Source organism: Nicotiana tomentosiformis, chromosome 5 (assembly GCF_000390325.3).
Source record: "Nicotiana tomentosiformis chromosome 5, ASM39032v3, whole genome shotgun sequence".
In the NCBI taxonomy this organism is placed as follows: domain Eukaryota; kingdom Viridiplantae; phylum Streptophyta; class Magnoliopsida; order Solanales; family Solanaceae; genus Nicotiana; species Nicotiana tomentosiformis.
The window spans coordinates 133,169,956-133,183,732 of record NC_090816.1 but is presented as its reverse complement, the minus strand read 5'-3'; the positions used below and the strand labels follow the sequence as shown (position 1 = coordinate 133,183,732).

The following is a 13,777-nucleotide window of genomic DNA, read 5'->3' as shown; positions in this document are numbered from 1 at the left end:
TGGAGCAATAATTCAATTCAATAGTAACAATAATTCACGTCAACTGGACTATAGCATTAATGTTACAATGTATACCAGTACCAATAATTCTATGGAGTAGAGCCCATCTCATACAAACTTTTCTTATTTGAAGTGCCATAGCTAATTGTTTATTTCTTTCTCTCCTATTATCATTAGTTGATCCATATACATGTTTTTTTCTTTTCCGATAATTGACTGAATCAATGGGAACTTCACAGTTTCCTCGGTGGAACTACAAAGTCTTTCTAAGTTTTAGAGGTGAAGATAATCGAAGAACATTTACAGGTCACCTCTTCAAAGGCTTGGAAAACAGTGGAATATTCACGTTTCAAGATGATAAAAGACTAGAGCATGGCGCATCAATATCAGATGAACTCTTGAAAGCTATCGAACAGTCTCAAGTTGCCCTCGTCGTTTTCTCAAAGAATTATGCAACATCGAGGTGGTGCTTAGATGAGCTAGTGAAGATCATGGAATGCAAGGATCACTGTGGACAGATTGTCATACCAGTCTTCTATGATGTGGATCCATCACATGTTCGGAGCCAGACAGAGAGCTTTGCTGAAGCCTTTGAAAAACATGAAACAAAGTATATGGATGATGTTGAAGGAAAGCAAAAGGTGCAAAGATGGAGGACTGCTCTAACTGCTGCCGCAGATCTAAAAGGATATGATATCCGTGACGGGTGAGTTAAAAACACATAGTAATTTCTTATAATGAAAAAAATGGAATACTACAAAGAGAGGGTTGCTCAAGTACTAAGCACCTCCAACTCCAAACCCTTGGGTTGCGGGTTCAAGTTACCATAGGAGCAAAGCAAGGAGCTCAAAAAGAATAATTTTCATTCAAATGTGGTTGCTTATGTGAAAAAGTACTACATATTCTACTATAGAAAAGGAACCTGTACCTCAAAAATGAGTTAAACAGAATAGACACTAAATAAATTTATCATATTTACAAAAGAAAAATTAAAAGGAGGAAACTTAATCAATTTATTTTGCTAAAAATACTGCTTACACAATCTAATTTCATTGATTGTCATTTAGACGTTAAAAATGTTTTTATTTTTTATTTTCCTGAAAAGGAATGATGGTTGTCATATATGTTTCTATCAGTAAGAAGACACTATAGTTCCTATCACTACAATTCCTCAATAACATTCTTGCACATATAATATTTTGATCGCTCCTTCAAGCGTTTATTTTATGTGCGTATTCTTTTAATCATCTCTATGCAAATTAACAATATTTAGTAGCTCAGTTTGTTGGCTATTTTCCTAGTTGATGAGAGTTCGATTCCTCACCTTGCAATCTTCTCTCCCTTTCCCCTACCCCTATGTAATAAAAAAATAATTATTAAATGCTTACTAATACTTGACTTTCTTACATTTATCCGCAATTAATCTTCCTACTTTTGTAGGATTGAAGCAGAGAATATTCAACAGATTGTCGACCAAATTTCCAAATTGTGCAATAATGCTACTTTGTCTTCTTTGCGAGATGTTGTGGGAATAGATACTCATCTGGAGAAATTAAAGTCCCTACTTAAGGTAGGAATCAATGATGTTCGGATCATATTGGGGATCTGGGGCATGGGCGGTGTAGGGAAGACAACAATAGCAAGAGCCATTTTTGACACTTTATCTCATCAATTTGAAGCTGCTTGTTTCCTTGCGGATATTAAAGAAAACGAAAAACTGCATTCTTTGCAAAATACCCTTCTCTCTGAATTGTTAAGAAGAAAAGATGATTACGTCAATAATAAGCTTGATGGGAAGCGGATGATTCCAGACAGACTTTGCTCTAAGAAGGTGCTAATTGTGCTTGATGATATAGGCCATAAAGATCATTTAGAGTATTTAGCAGGTGATATTGGTTGGTTTGGTAATGGCAGTAGGGTTGTTGTAACAACTAGAGACAAACATTTGATAGGGAAGGATGATGCAATATATGAGGTGGCTGCACTACCTGATCATGAATCCATTCAATTGTTTTATCAACATGCTTTCAAAAAAGAAGATCCAGATGAGTGTTTTAAGGAGCTTTCATTGGAGGTAGTAAATCATGCTAAAGGCCTTCCTTTAGCCCTCAAAGTGTGGGGTTCTTTGCTGCATAACCTAGGCTTAACTGAATGGAAAAGTGCTATAGAGCACATGAAAATTAATTCTAATTCAGAAATTGTTGAAAAGCTCAAAATCAGTTATGATGGATTAGAGCCTATCCAACAAGAGATGTTTCTAGATGTAGCATGCTTCTTGCGAGGGAAATATAAAGGTTACGCCATGCAAATTCTTGAGAGTTGTCATTCTGGAGTTGAATACGGATTGCGTGTCTTAATTGACAAATCTCTTATATTTATCTCTGAAAAAGGTGAGTTTCAAATGCACGACTTAATACAAGAAATGGGTAAATATATAGTGAACTTGCAAAAGAATCCGGGAGAACGCAGCAGATTATGGCTCGTCAAGGATTTCGAAGAAGTGATGATCAACAATACAGTAAGTAAGCTAAACAATGTATTACTAGTATTTACTTCTAATTTTCATAATCAAAAAATATATAGGGCAGTCAATTCCAATTATTTGTTCATCTTGCTTCATACTCTTGCAGGTACGGCATTTTAGTTGTTCCCTTTAGTTAGTAGGAGAAGCAAAAGTAATATTAATTGCCTAATTAGTAAAAATATAAGACATTAATTGCCTAATTCGTTAAGTAGACTCTTTAATTTACATTGCCTAATTCGTTTTTCTTATATTATTAAGCGATGGATTAGTCTAGTGGTGATCCAATGTCATTCTTTGGATTAACTTGAAAATTTTATGACATTTTATTACATAATATCTCAATCAGAGATTCATTTTACCATTATTTTTTTTTATGGAAAGTTACAATTTATTGGTACTGTTTCAATTGCAATTACCTTCTATCACAACATGAAAAGCTTATAGACTTGACTTTAATGAACTTTTAAGAAAAATATAATAATAGAAAATAAAACTATATAATTAGTTGCAAAAAGTATTTTTCTGAAGTAACATAAGTATTTCTTAAAAAGAATCTACTCCCTCTGTTTCAAATTCGATGATGTACTTTCCTTTTTAGTCTCTTCCAAAATAAATGACACATTTCTAAATTTGGAAATAATTTAACTTTAAACTCTTCATTTTACCCATTTTACCCTTAATGAGAAGCTTTTATAACCACACAAATGTCATGGCCCCACAAAGCTTTTATCCCTTAAGCTTTTAAAATCACAAGTTTTAAAAGTCTTCTTTTTTTTCTTAAACTCCGTGCCGAGTCAAACTACCTCATCTAAATTGAAACAGAGGGAGTAATTAATATTGTATCTTAAACTTAGGCATTGCAAGAAGTGAGAAAGTAGTCATTTTAGCAAGCGGATTTTATACGACATTTGAAATTATACTTTGTAGACTAATGATCTTCTTATCAGGGGACCATGGCAATGGAAGCAATCTCTCTTCCTTATTTCGATTTTGATACATTACGCTTTAGCAAAGAGGCCATGAAAAATATGAAAAGGCTTAGGATATTAAACATAGGGAAGTGGCAGACCGGTGATGGTTCCATTGATTATCTGCCCAACAACTTGCGTTGTTTTGTCTGGACTAAGTATCCTTGGGAGTCATTGCCATCTACATTTGAACCCAAAATGCTTGTTCACCTTGAACTCCAGAGCAGTTCACTGTGTTCTTTATGGATGGAAACAAAGGTACAACAGTTTGAATTCTATTTTATTGCCATTTATTTTTTTCTCTAACTATCTTTGTCCTTTAATTTAGTGATAATGAACAAATATTATTGCTTTTGTCAAGTATTATTTGAGGTACTTCCTTTTTTTAGCTAGAATTATGATGCATGTCTTTAAATGAACAGAAATTAGTCCCTCCGGTCCATAATAAGTGATTTTTTTGCCTTTTTATTTTGGTCCAAAATAAGTGACCTTTTACATAATCAAGAAGATATTAATTTCAATTTTCCAAACTTTGCCCTTTTTTACAAATCTCAATATGTCAGGTTAACAATATGCTAATTTTAATTAAAAGTAATTTCGTCAAAATACTTTTTTTTAGGAGTTATTATTTTCTTAAGGGGTGTGCCAATAGCCAAAATGTCACTTATTATGGACCAGAGGGAGTATTAATTAATAAGCTCAAATTAATGTATTTCCATCTCAAAAGAAATTATTGTATTTTATATTATTTGGGGTTGTTCTCACTATTATTGTAAGATATTTATGTCTTTTTTTTTTCCAAATCTTCCCATCATCATTTTAACTAAGAAGCTCAATTTAAGAACTCATTCAATTATTTCTCATAGTAAGATTAGATTCATATGAATTTCATCCTAGATTGCATACAATGGGATGGAAGGAATACTTATTAGTAAAACAAAAAGAGTTCATACATTGCTTCCGGATTTAACATTTGGGTTTCCCCATTTTATATTACACTTTTTAAAAGTGAGAAACACTTTTCTCTTTGCTACCTTTTTTTCAATCATGTTAAATTATAGTTAGCAATATTTTTATTTATAATCTACTTTTATTCAGTTTCTTAACAAGTAATTTTCCATATATAAAAAATAAATTTCTGATTCCATACAAAATACTGAGTTGGCCCTCATAATTCAAATGCTATCATTCATTTGTTGTCGAGGGAGTAATAAATGGAGTACTTTTTGGGAACGCTAGCAACAAGTAATTAAGAATTCAAGAAAATAGAGGTCATTTGATGCCCACAAATACAAATGAAAAAATAAAACAGTTTCTAAATTCATAGTCTCATAGATAGCCCCACTAATCAAATATTTTATTATTGGAATCCTGCGGAGCAACAAAATAGGTTCTTTCTTTTTTCTCATTCTGTTTGCGTTCTGAACAGCATTTGCCGTCTCTACGGACGATAGATCTCAGCTACTCTAAAAGCTTGATACGAACACCAGATTTCAAGGGAATGCCAAATTTGGAGTATTTGAATTTGGAGGAATGTAGTAATCTTGATGAGGTTCACCATTCGCTGGGGTGTTGTAGAAAACTCATTCGGTTAGATTTGAGTTATTGTGAAAGCCTTGAGAGGTTTCCATGTGTTAACGTGGAATCTCTTGAATATCTGACTGTAAATGATTGCTATAGTTTAGAGACATTTCCAGAAATTCACGGGAGAATGAAGCCGAAGATAGAGATTCACATGCTAGGCTCTGGGATAAGGGAACTACCATCCTCTTTTTTTCAGTACCAAACTCATATTACCGAGCTAGATTTGAGCGGTATGGAAAACCTTGTAGCTCTTCCAAGCAGCATCTCTAGGTTGAAAAGTTTGGTTATTTTATGTGTGTTGGGTTGCTCAAAACTTGAAAGCTTGCCAGAAGAGATCGGGGATTTAGAAAACTTGGAGAGGCTTGATGCCACCTTTACCCTAATATCTCGACCTCCGTCTTCCATCGTACGCTTGAACAAACTTAGAGTCTTGGATTTTGGATTCTGCAAGGATGGAATGTACTTTGAGTTCCCTCCAGTGGCTGAAGGATTATGCTCGTTGGAATATCTGAATCTCAGTAACTGCAATCTAACAGATGGAGGACTTCCGGAAGATATTGGATCCTTATCCTCTTTGAAATATTTGGATCTCACAGGAAATAATTTTGAGCATTTGCCTCAAAGCATAGCCCAACTTGGTGCTCTTCGAATCTTGGACTTAACAGAGTGCGAGAGGCTTACACAACTACCAGAACTTCCACCAGAATTAAATGAATTGTATGTAGATTGTCATATGGCTCTGAAAAGTATCCATGATTTAGTATCAAAGAGAAAGAAACTACAGAGGGTGAAATTCTTGCCTCTGTATGGTAAGGATGATGCACATAATGATTCTATATATAATTTGTTTGCACATGCCCTGTTTCAGAATATCTCTGCTTCATATTCCTTGTCCGAAAATGTACTTACCATTTGGCATCCTCACAAGAAGATCCCAAGTTGGTTCCTCTATCAGGGAACGGATCGTAGAGTATCAGTGAATTTGCCTGAAAATTGGTATATACCTGATAAATTCTTGGGATTTGCTGGATGTTACAATGGCAGCTTAATTGACACCACAGCTCAATTGATTCCCAAATGTGATGACGGGATGTCGTGCATGACCCAGAAACTTGCTCAAATTTGCATGACCCATTCAAATCTTGATAAAGAATATAATATACATTTTTTCTTTGTACCTTTTGCTGGCTTATGGGATACGTCTAAGGCAGATGGACAAACACCAAATGACTATGGGCTTATTAGGCTATCTTTTTCTGGAGAAATGAAGAAGTATGGACTTCATTTGTTGTATAAAGAAGAACCTGAGGTTGAGGCCTTGTTACAAATTAGGGAAAATAACAATGAACCAACAGAATATCACATTGAGATAAGGAGTAGCAGATCTGACAATAGTGAACACCATGACTCCGTGACAGATGAAGCCAGTTGCTGTCGCATACTGTAATAACATTAGAAACAAAGGTCACATTCTAATGAAAGTAAGTTGCAAGTTTGGAAGCCCTTTGCTCTAAAGTCGGTGGCATTGCCTTTGAAGAGCATATGTTTCCTTTGTTTGTAGCAGAACAACTAGACTCTTGGCCTGAGAAAGAGATTCGCGAGAGAACTTACTTGGGTATGCAATAATCCATTCTTTTTAAATCTACACATATCTATACTATATACTGGTCTTATTAGTAAAGGTGACGTGACACCTCTCTTAAACCAGAATAGTAGTCTTGTGAAATGATATCACATCTTCGCCTTTGCTGACAGGTAGACTTTCAAAAACCAATTCAGATGAATGTTCGCGAAGCAAGAAAGCTGTGCCGAAATGGATGGATGAAAGAAGCCTTGGAACTGTTCTTCCTTTGGGATGTAGAGCTCAACTAGTCTTGTATTCTCTCCGTCAGAAACTGATGTTCACCTTTTCACTTGCAAAATAATTTTCATCTTGGAAAAACCAGAAGTTTCTTACACACTACATAACTTTAAATGTTGCTTGTCGTAATGATCATGCTCTAACTTTAGCAATACACTTTTGCAGGGCCATTTTCATATTTGTACCAAGTTAAATGTGGAGGTTCAGTTTAGTATAGAGGGAGTAAAACATCTTCTTAAATATTGTGTTTTTTTTCTTCATAAAAAGTCATGAAAAGGAAAAATCTGTTTCATTTGGAACTTCAATCGCAGAAGTACCAGATTAATCAACTTAATATATCATGAAAATAGCAGAAATCAGAAATTTCAAAAAACACTTGCAACAAACATGCATGTTTCCTAGGAAAGCTTTCCAAAACTTAAAAAACCTTGCAACAAAGTATGCTTTCTTTACTTGTATTTGTGCTATTCTTTTCTGACAAAATCGATGTATATGAAGGTGTTGAGATACGTTGGAGTCGTGGATGGTGTCAATGGAAAAGCGACTGTCAAGCTGCAAAAATACAATAATGAACGCCCATTTGCACAACTCTCAGGATCGGATAACATAATTACATTTACAATTGAAAGACATGCGAAGAACCATTAGTAGTGTGTGGTCCAGTTGCTGGAGCTGAAGTGACTGCTTGTGGAGTATGCTGTGACATCTAGCTGACTTGCATCAACTATTGGTGCTCCATCTTAATTCATTTACTGCAAGGCAGTGAAGGGCAGTCCGGTGCACTAAGCTCCCGCTATATGGGGGTCCGCGGAAGGGCCGAATCACAAGGGTCTATAGTACACCGTCTTACTCTGCATTTCTGCAACATGTTATTTTCACTGTTCGAACCCGTGACCTCCTGGTCATATGGCAACAACTTTACCAGTTACGCCAAGGCTCCCCTTCAATTACTGCAAGCCAGTATTTTGCTTTTTTTTTATTTTATTTTTTATTACCAAGTTTTAGACTTTGTTGTATGATTTTCATGTGGAAAGATGTATTTGGTGTTAAGGTTGTAGTTCAATTATTAACTTCCCTTTTTATTACCAAGTTTCAGACGTTTGATGTGCCACACTGTAGTCTCTATGCTTTACATGGTGTTGCCGTTTAAGCAACAACATGCATGGCTCACTCTGTGGCTTGTCTCTTCTCTTCTTCTATAGGATAGGATTTTTTTGTAGCTTGCTTATTTGTAAATTGCAACTCTGATATTGATTCAAGCCTGCTCCAAAGTCAGCAGCGAGGTCAGCTCCATCTCCTCTTTCCTTTGTGTTTTTTACTGTTCATCCTTGACCTTCTTTCCGAACTCATTAACACCGGAACACCCGCCATGAAGGTCACTCAAAAGTAACCTACTCGAGCTTCGCCCTTTGTATATAAGTTGTATTTTGGTTGAAATCAGTTAGTGAAGCAGATTGGTGATGTATGTTGATGCATCATCAACGACTATATAGTGTTCATATAGCCGACTATAAGTCTGTAACTCTCTTGAGATTGAGGCATAATTATTGTTATTTGTACCTAAAAATAAGGTGTACATTTGGTTCTTTTGATTTGGTTGTTTGTTTTTTAATTTTGAAAGAAAATAAATCCAATTCGAAGTAAAATAGATTTGGTTTGGTTCAATTTTCTTTTTTGTTCGAATTGATTTTTTGGGTTTTCAATTATCAAGCAAAATAATATTTATAGAAAAACCATAAAAGGAGTTCATTTTTGTGAAACATGAAATAAAAAATTTACAACTGAAACTATTGCCATTTTACATAGAATTAAGTAGACATAGTATTTGAACTTTGGAGCAATAATTCTATTCAACTGGGCATATTGTTTTCTTTGTTTCTTCATCGGCTTGTACTTTTAGCTGCCCATTGTGTACATCTTATAGTGGACTTTTGGTTTCCTAATACATTCTATTACATACAGTTCAAAGAAAACTCAATAAACAATAATTCTAATCAACTGGAGAAAGAGATTAAGAAGCTTTACAGAAATTTCCTACTACTTACTTCTATTAATATTCAATAAAAATGTACCACATATAATGCTATATAGATATATATATATATCAGTTGACTAGATCCAATAGCAATAGTTTTATTCAACTGGAGTAGAGCCCATCGTCTTAGAAGCTTTCATATTTGAAGTGATACTTGCTTATTCTTCTCTGCTGTATGTAATATTTTTCTGAAATATCATCAGCTATTCAGCTGATCTCTTAACACGACCACAATCTATCCACACAGTTTTTTTTCATATCAACCAATAAACTGAATCCATGGCATCATCTTCTTCTTTCGCGAGTAATTCACAGTACTGTCCTGGATGGAAGTACGATGTTTTCCTAAGTTTTAGAGGTGAAGATACTCGCAAAACGTTTACTGGGCACTTATATGAAGGCTTGAGAAACAGGGGAATATTCACCTTTCAAGACGCCAAAAGGCTAGAGCATGGCGCATCAATATCAGAAGAACTTTGTAAAGCTATCGAAGAGTCTCAAGTTGCCGTCATCATTTTCTCAAAAAATTATGCTACATCGAGGTGGTGCTTGGATGAACTAGTGAAGATCATGGAATGCAAGACTAAATTTGAACAAACTGTCATACCGGTCTTCTATGATGTGGATCCATCAATAATTCGATACCAAAAGCAGAGCTTTGCTGAAGCCTTTTACAAACATGAATCAAAGTTTAAGGATGATGTTGAGGGATTGCAGAAGGTATAAAGATGGAGGAATGCTTTAACTGAAGCGGCAAATCTCAAAGGCTGTGATATTCGTGACAGGTGAGTTAAAAACACTTTAGCTTGAACAGAGGGAATACTTTGCATTCAAATTTGGATGCTTCTATGAAGACTAGCTACACATATTCTATACCTCAAAAATGAGTTAAACAGAACCCTTAAATAATTTTTTCATATTTTCTAAAAGAAGATTGATGGTTGATTATATATGCTTCTATAAGTAAGAAGACATAGCTTATCAGTTTAATTACTCAATTATATTGTTACGTAGATACTATTTTGATTGGTTCTTCAAGAGTTTGATTTATGTGTCCTTTTTATCATAATTATGCACTATACGGTGTGAAACACTTCTTGTTATTGACTTTCTTACCTGTATATATCAACAATGTTTTTATTTTTTGTAGGATTGAATCAGACTGCGTTCAGCAGATCGTTGACCAAATTTCCAAGTTATGCAAGTTTTCTTTATCTTATTTGCAAGATATTGTGGGAATAAATCCACATTTAGAGGAAGTAAAATCCCTACTACAGATAGAAATCAATGATGTTTGGCTTGTGGGGATCTGGGGCATGGGAGGAGTTGGTAAAACGACAATAGCAAGAGCCATTTTTGATACACTCTCGTATCAATTTGAAGTTACTTGCTTCCTTGCGGATGTTAAAGAAAACAATTATGGAATGCATTCTTTGCAAAATATCGTTCTTTCAGAACTGTTAAGGGAAAACGCTAATTACGTGAATAATAAGGAGGACGGAAAGCACTTGATGGCTCGTAGACTTCGTTCTAAGAAGGTTTTAGTTGTGCTTGATGACATAGATCACACAGACCATTTGGAGTACCTAGCAGGGGATCTTGGTTGGTTCGGCAATGGCAGTAGAATTATTGCAACAACTAGAGACAAGCATTTGATAGGGAAGAAGGATGCATTATATGAAGTGACTACACTAGCTGACCGTGAAGCTATTCGATTGTTCAATCGATATGCTTTTAAGGAAGAAGTTCCAGATGTGTGTTTTGAGAAGCTAACATTGGAAGTAGTAAGTCATGCTAAAGGCCTTCCTTTAGCGCTGAAAGTGTGGGGTTCTTTCTTACATAAGAGGGATATAAAAGAGTGGAGAAGTGCTATACTGCAAATGAAAAAATACTCCAATTCAGAAATTGTTGACAAGCTCAAAATTAGTTATGATGGATTAGAGCCCATGGAACAGGCGATATTTTTAGATATAGCATGCTTCTTACGAGGGACAGAAAAGGATGAGATCATACAGATTCTTGAGAGCTGTGATTTTGGAGCTGATATCGGATTGCGTGTCCTAATTGACAAATCTCTTGTGTTCATCTCCGAAAAAGATACGATTGAAATGCATGACTTAATACAAGATATGGGTAAATATGTAGTGAACATGCAAAAGGATCCGGGAGAACGTAGCAGACTATGGCTCGCTGAAGATTTCGAAGAAATGATGACCAATAATACGGTAAGTAGGCTAAACAATGCAATAATATTCAATTTCTAGTTTTTATATTCCAAAAATATATAGGGTGATTTCCAAATGTATGTTCCTCTTGTTTCATATTCTCGCACATTAGTCATTTTAGTTGTTTACTTTAGTAGGAGAAGCAAAAGTAACATTAATTGCCTAACACTGCCTGATTCGTCAAGTAGCCACTTTGATTAACACTGCATAATATATTTTTTTTATGCTATTAAGCCATAGTAGTCTAGTAGCCATTTAATCTGTTTGATCCAATTTCATTCTTTGGATTAACTTGATAAGTGTATGATATTTTAATATTTTATGACTGATTGATTATTTTTTATTTTAAATAACTTCAAGTGCAATATTAAATAGTACAAACCATGATGAAATTTGGCAACTGGAGGAGTGAGAAAGTAGTCATATTGGCAAAGCGAATTTTATATGACATTTGAAGTTATACTTTGTGGACTAAAAATCTTTTTACCAGGGGACCAAGGCAATGGAAGCAATCTGGTTTCATTATTCTCAACGATTATACTTCAGCAAAGAGGCCATGAAAAATATGAAAAGGCTTAGGATATTCTACATACGTGCGTACTTGAATTCGTGGATCCGTGATGACTTCAATTGCCATGATGGCCCCATTGAGTACCTGTCTAACAACTTGCGTTGGTTTGTCAATTGATTTTGAACCCAAAAGGCTTGTTCATCTTCAATTCTGGCGCAGTTCAGTGCATCATTTATGGACAGGGATAAAGGTACAATAGCTGAATTATTTATTTTTTTCCTCTAACGTTTTCCTTTAATTCAGTGATATTGACCATATATTATTGCTTTTGTCCTGTTTTATTTGAGTTACTTACTATTTTGGCTTGTCCTAGAATTGTGATGCATGTCCTTAAATGAAAAAAAATTGTTAATTCCAAATGCTCAAATTAATGTGTTATACATATATTATTCCTTATGTAATGTTTCTGCAACCTTTCTATATTATCCTAAATTGTATATTGTGTAAGTTTGCATACATTGCTTCTGAATTTAACACTTTGTTTTCCCATTTTATATTACACTTCTTGAAAGAGTCATACATTTTTCTATTTGGCTACAATATTTTTCAATCATGTCTAAATAAATTTATCAGTACTTTTATTTATAATACACTTTTATTTAGTTACTAAACATATAATTTCCATATTAAGATTAAAATATTAATTTCTAATTTCACACAAAATAATGTGTTGACCCTCATGATCCAAATGTAACCGTTCATTATTGGTCTTGGGAGTAAATCTTTTACTTAATACTTTTTAGGAACACTAGCAACAATAATTAAAATTCAAGAGAACAGAGGTCATTTGGGAAGAAAAAAAAAAGAACGAAATAGTTTCTTGATTCATAGATAGCCCACTACCATATTGATATGATAATTCTTTTATCCGTCTGTTCTTGTGTTTGCTGTCTCTCATTCTTTTTGTGTTCTGAATAGCATTTGACGTATCTGCGAAAGCTAGATCTCAGGGAATCTGAAAGCCTGATGCGAACACCAGATTTTACGGGGATGCCAAATTTGGAGTATTTGAATTTGAAGAAATGTAGTAATCTTGAAGAGGTTCATTATTCCCTGGGATGTTGCAGCAAACTCATTCGGTTAGATTTGGATAGTTGTCGTCGCCTTAAGAGGTTTCCATGTGTTAACATGGAATCTCTTGAATATCTGGGACTATATTGTTGCTATAGTTTAGAGAAATTTCCAGAAATCCTAGGAAGAATGAAGCTGGAGTTAAAGCTTTACATGCAATACTCTGGGATAAGAGAACTACCATCATCTATTACTCAGTGCCAAACTCACATTACCAAGCTAAATTTGAGCAATTTAAGAGACATTGCAACTCTTCCAAGTAGCATTCGCATGTTGAAAAGCTTAGTGGAGCTAGATGTGTCGGATTGCTCAAAACTTGAAATCTTGCCAGAAGAGATAGGGGATTTAGAAAACTTGGAGAAGCTTGATGCTGCACGTACTTTAATTTCACGGCCTCCCTCTTCCATTGTATGCTTGAACAAACTTAAATTGTTGTCTTTTGATCAAAGAGAATCAAAAGAAGGCCAAGTCGTGTATTTTGTGTTCCCTCCGGTGGCTGAAGGGTTACACTCATTGGAAATTTTGCATCTCAGTGACTGCAATCTAATAGATGGAGGACTTCCAGAAGACATTGGATGCTTATCCTCTTTGAAAAAGTTGTATCTCGGTTACAATGATTTTGAGCATTTGCCTCAAAGCATAGCCCAACTTGGTGCTCTTCAATTCTTGTACTTATCAGGTTGCAGTTTGCTTAAAGAGTTGCCAGATTTCATGGGGATGCCAAATTTGGAGAAGTTGGAGCTGTCATATTGTGAGAATCTTGAAGAGGTTCATCATTCCCTAGGATTTTTTAAAAATCTCCGTAAATTATCATTGGATACTTGTGAACGGCTGGTCTGTGCATTGATTCTCTTGAATTTCTGTGGATACGGGGTTGCTCTAGTTTAGAAAAATTTCCAGAAATCCATGGAAGCATAAACTCTGAGTTAGAGATTCAC

At 34.8% G+C, this 13,777-nt stretch overlaps 1 pseudogene; it reads left to right on the top strand.

The window, feature by feature from the left end:
* Nucleotides 1-13,727, top strand: LOC104101302 (TMV resistance protein N-like; annotated as a pseudogene).
* The last annotated feature ends 50 nt before the right edge of the window (nucleotides 13,728-13,777 follow it).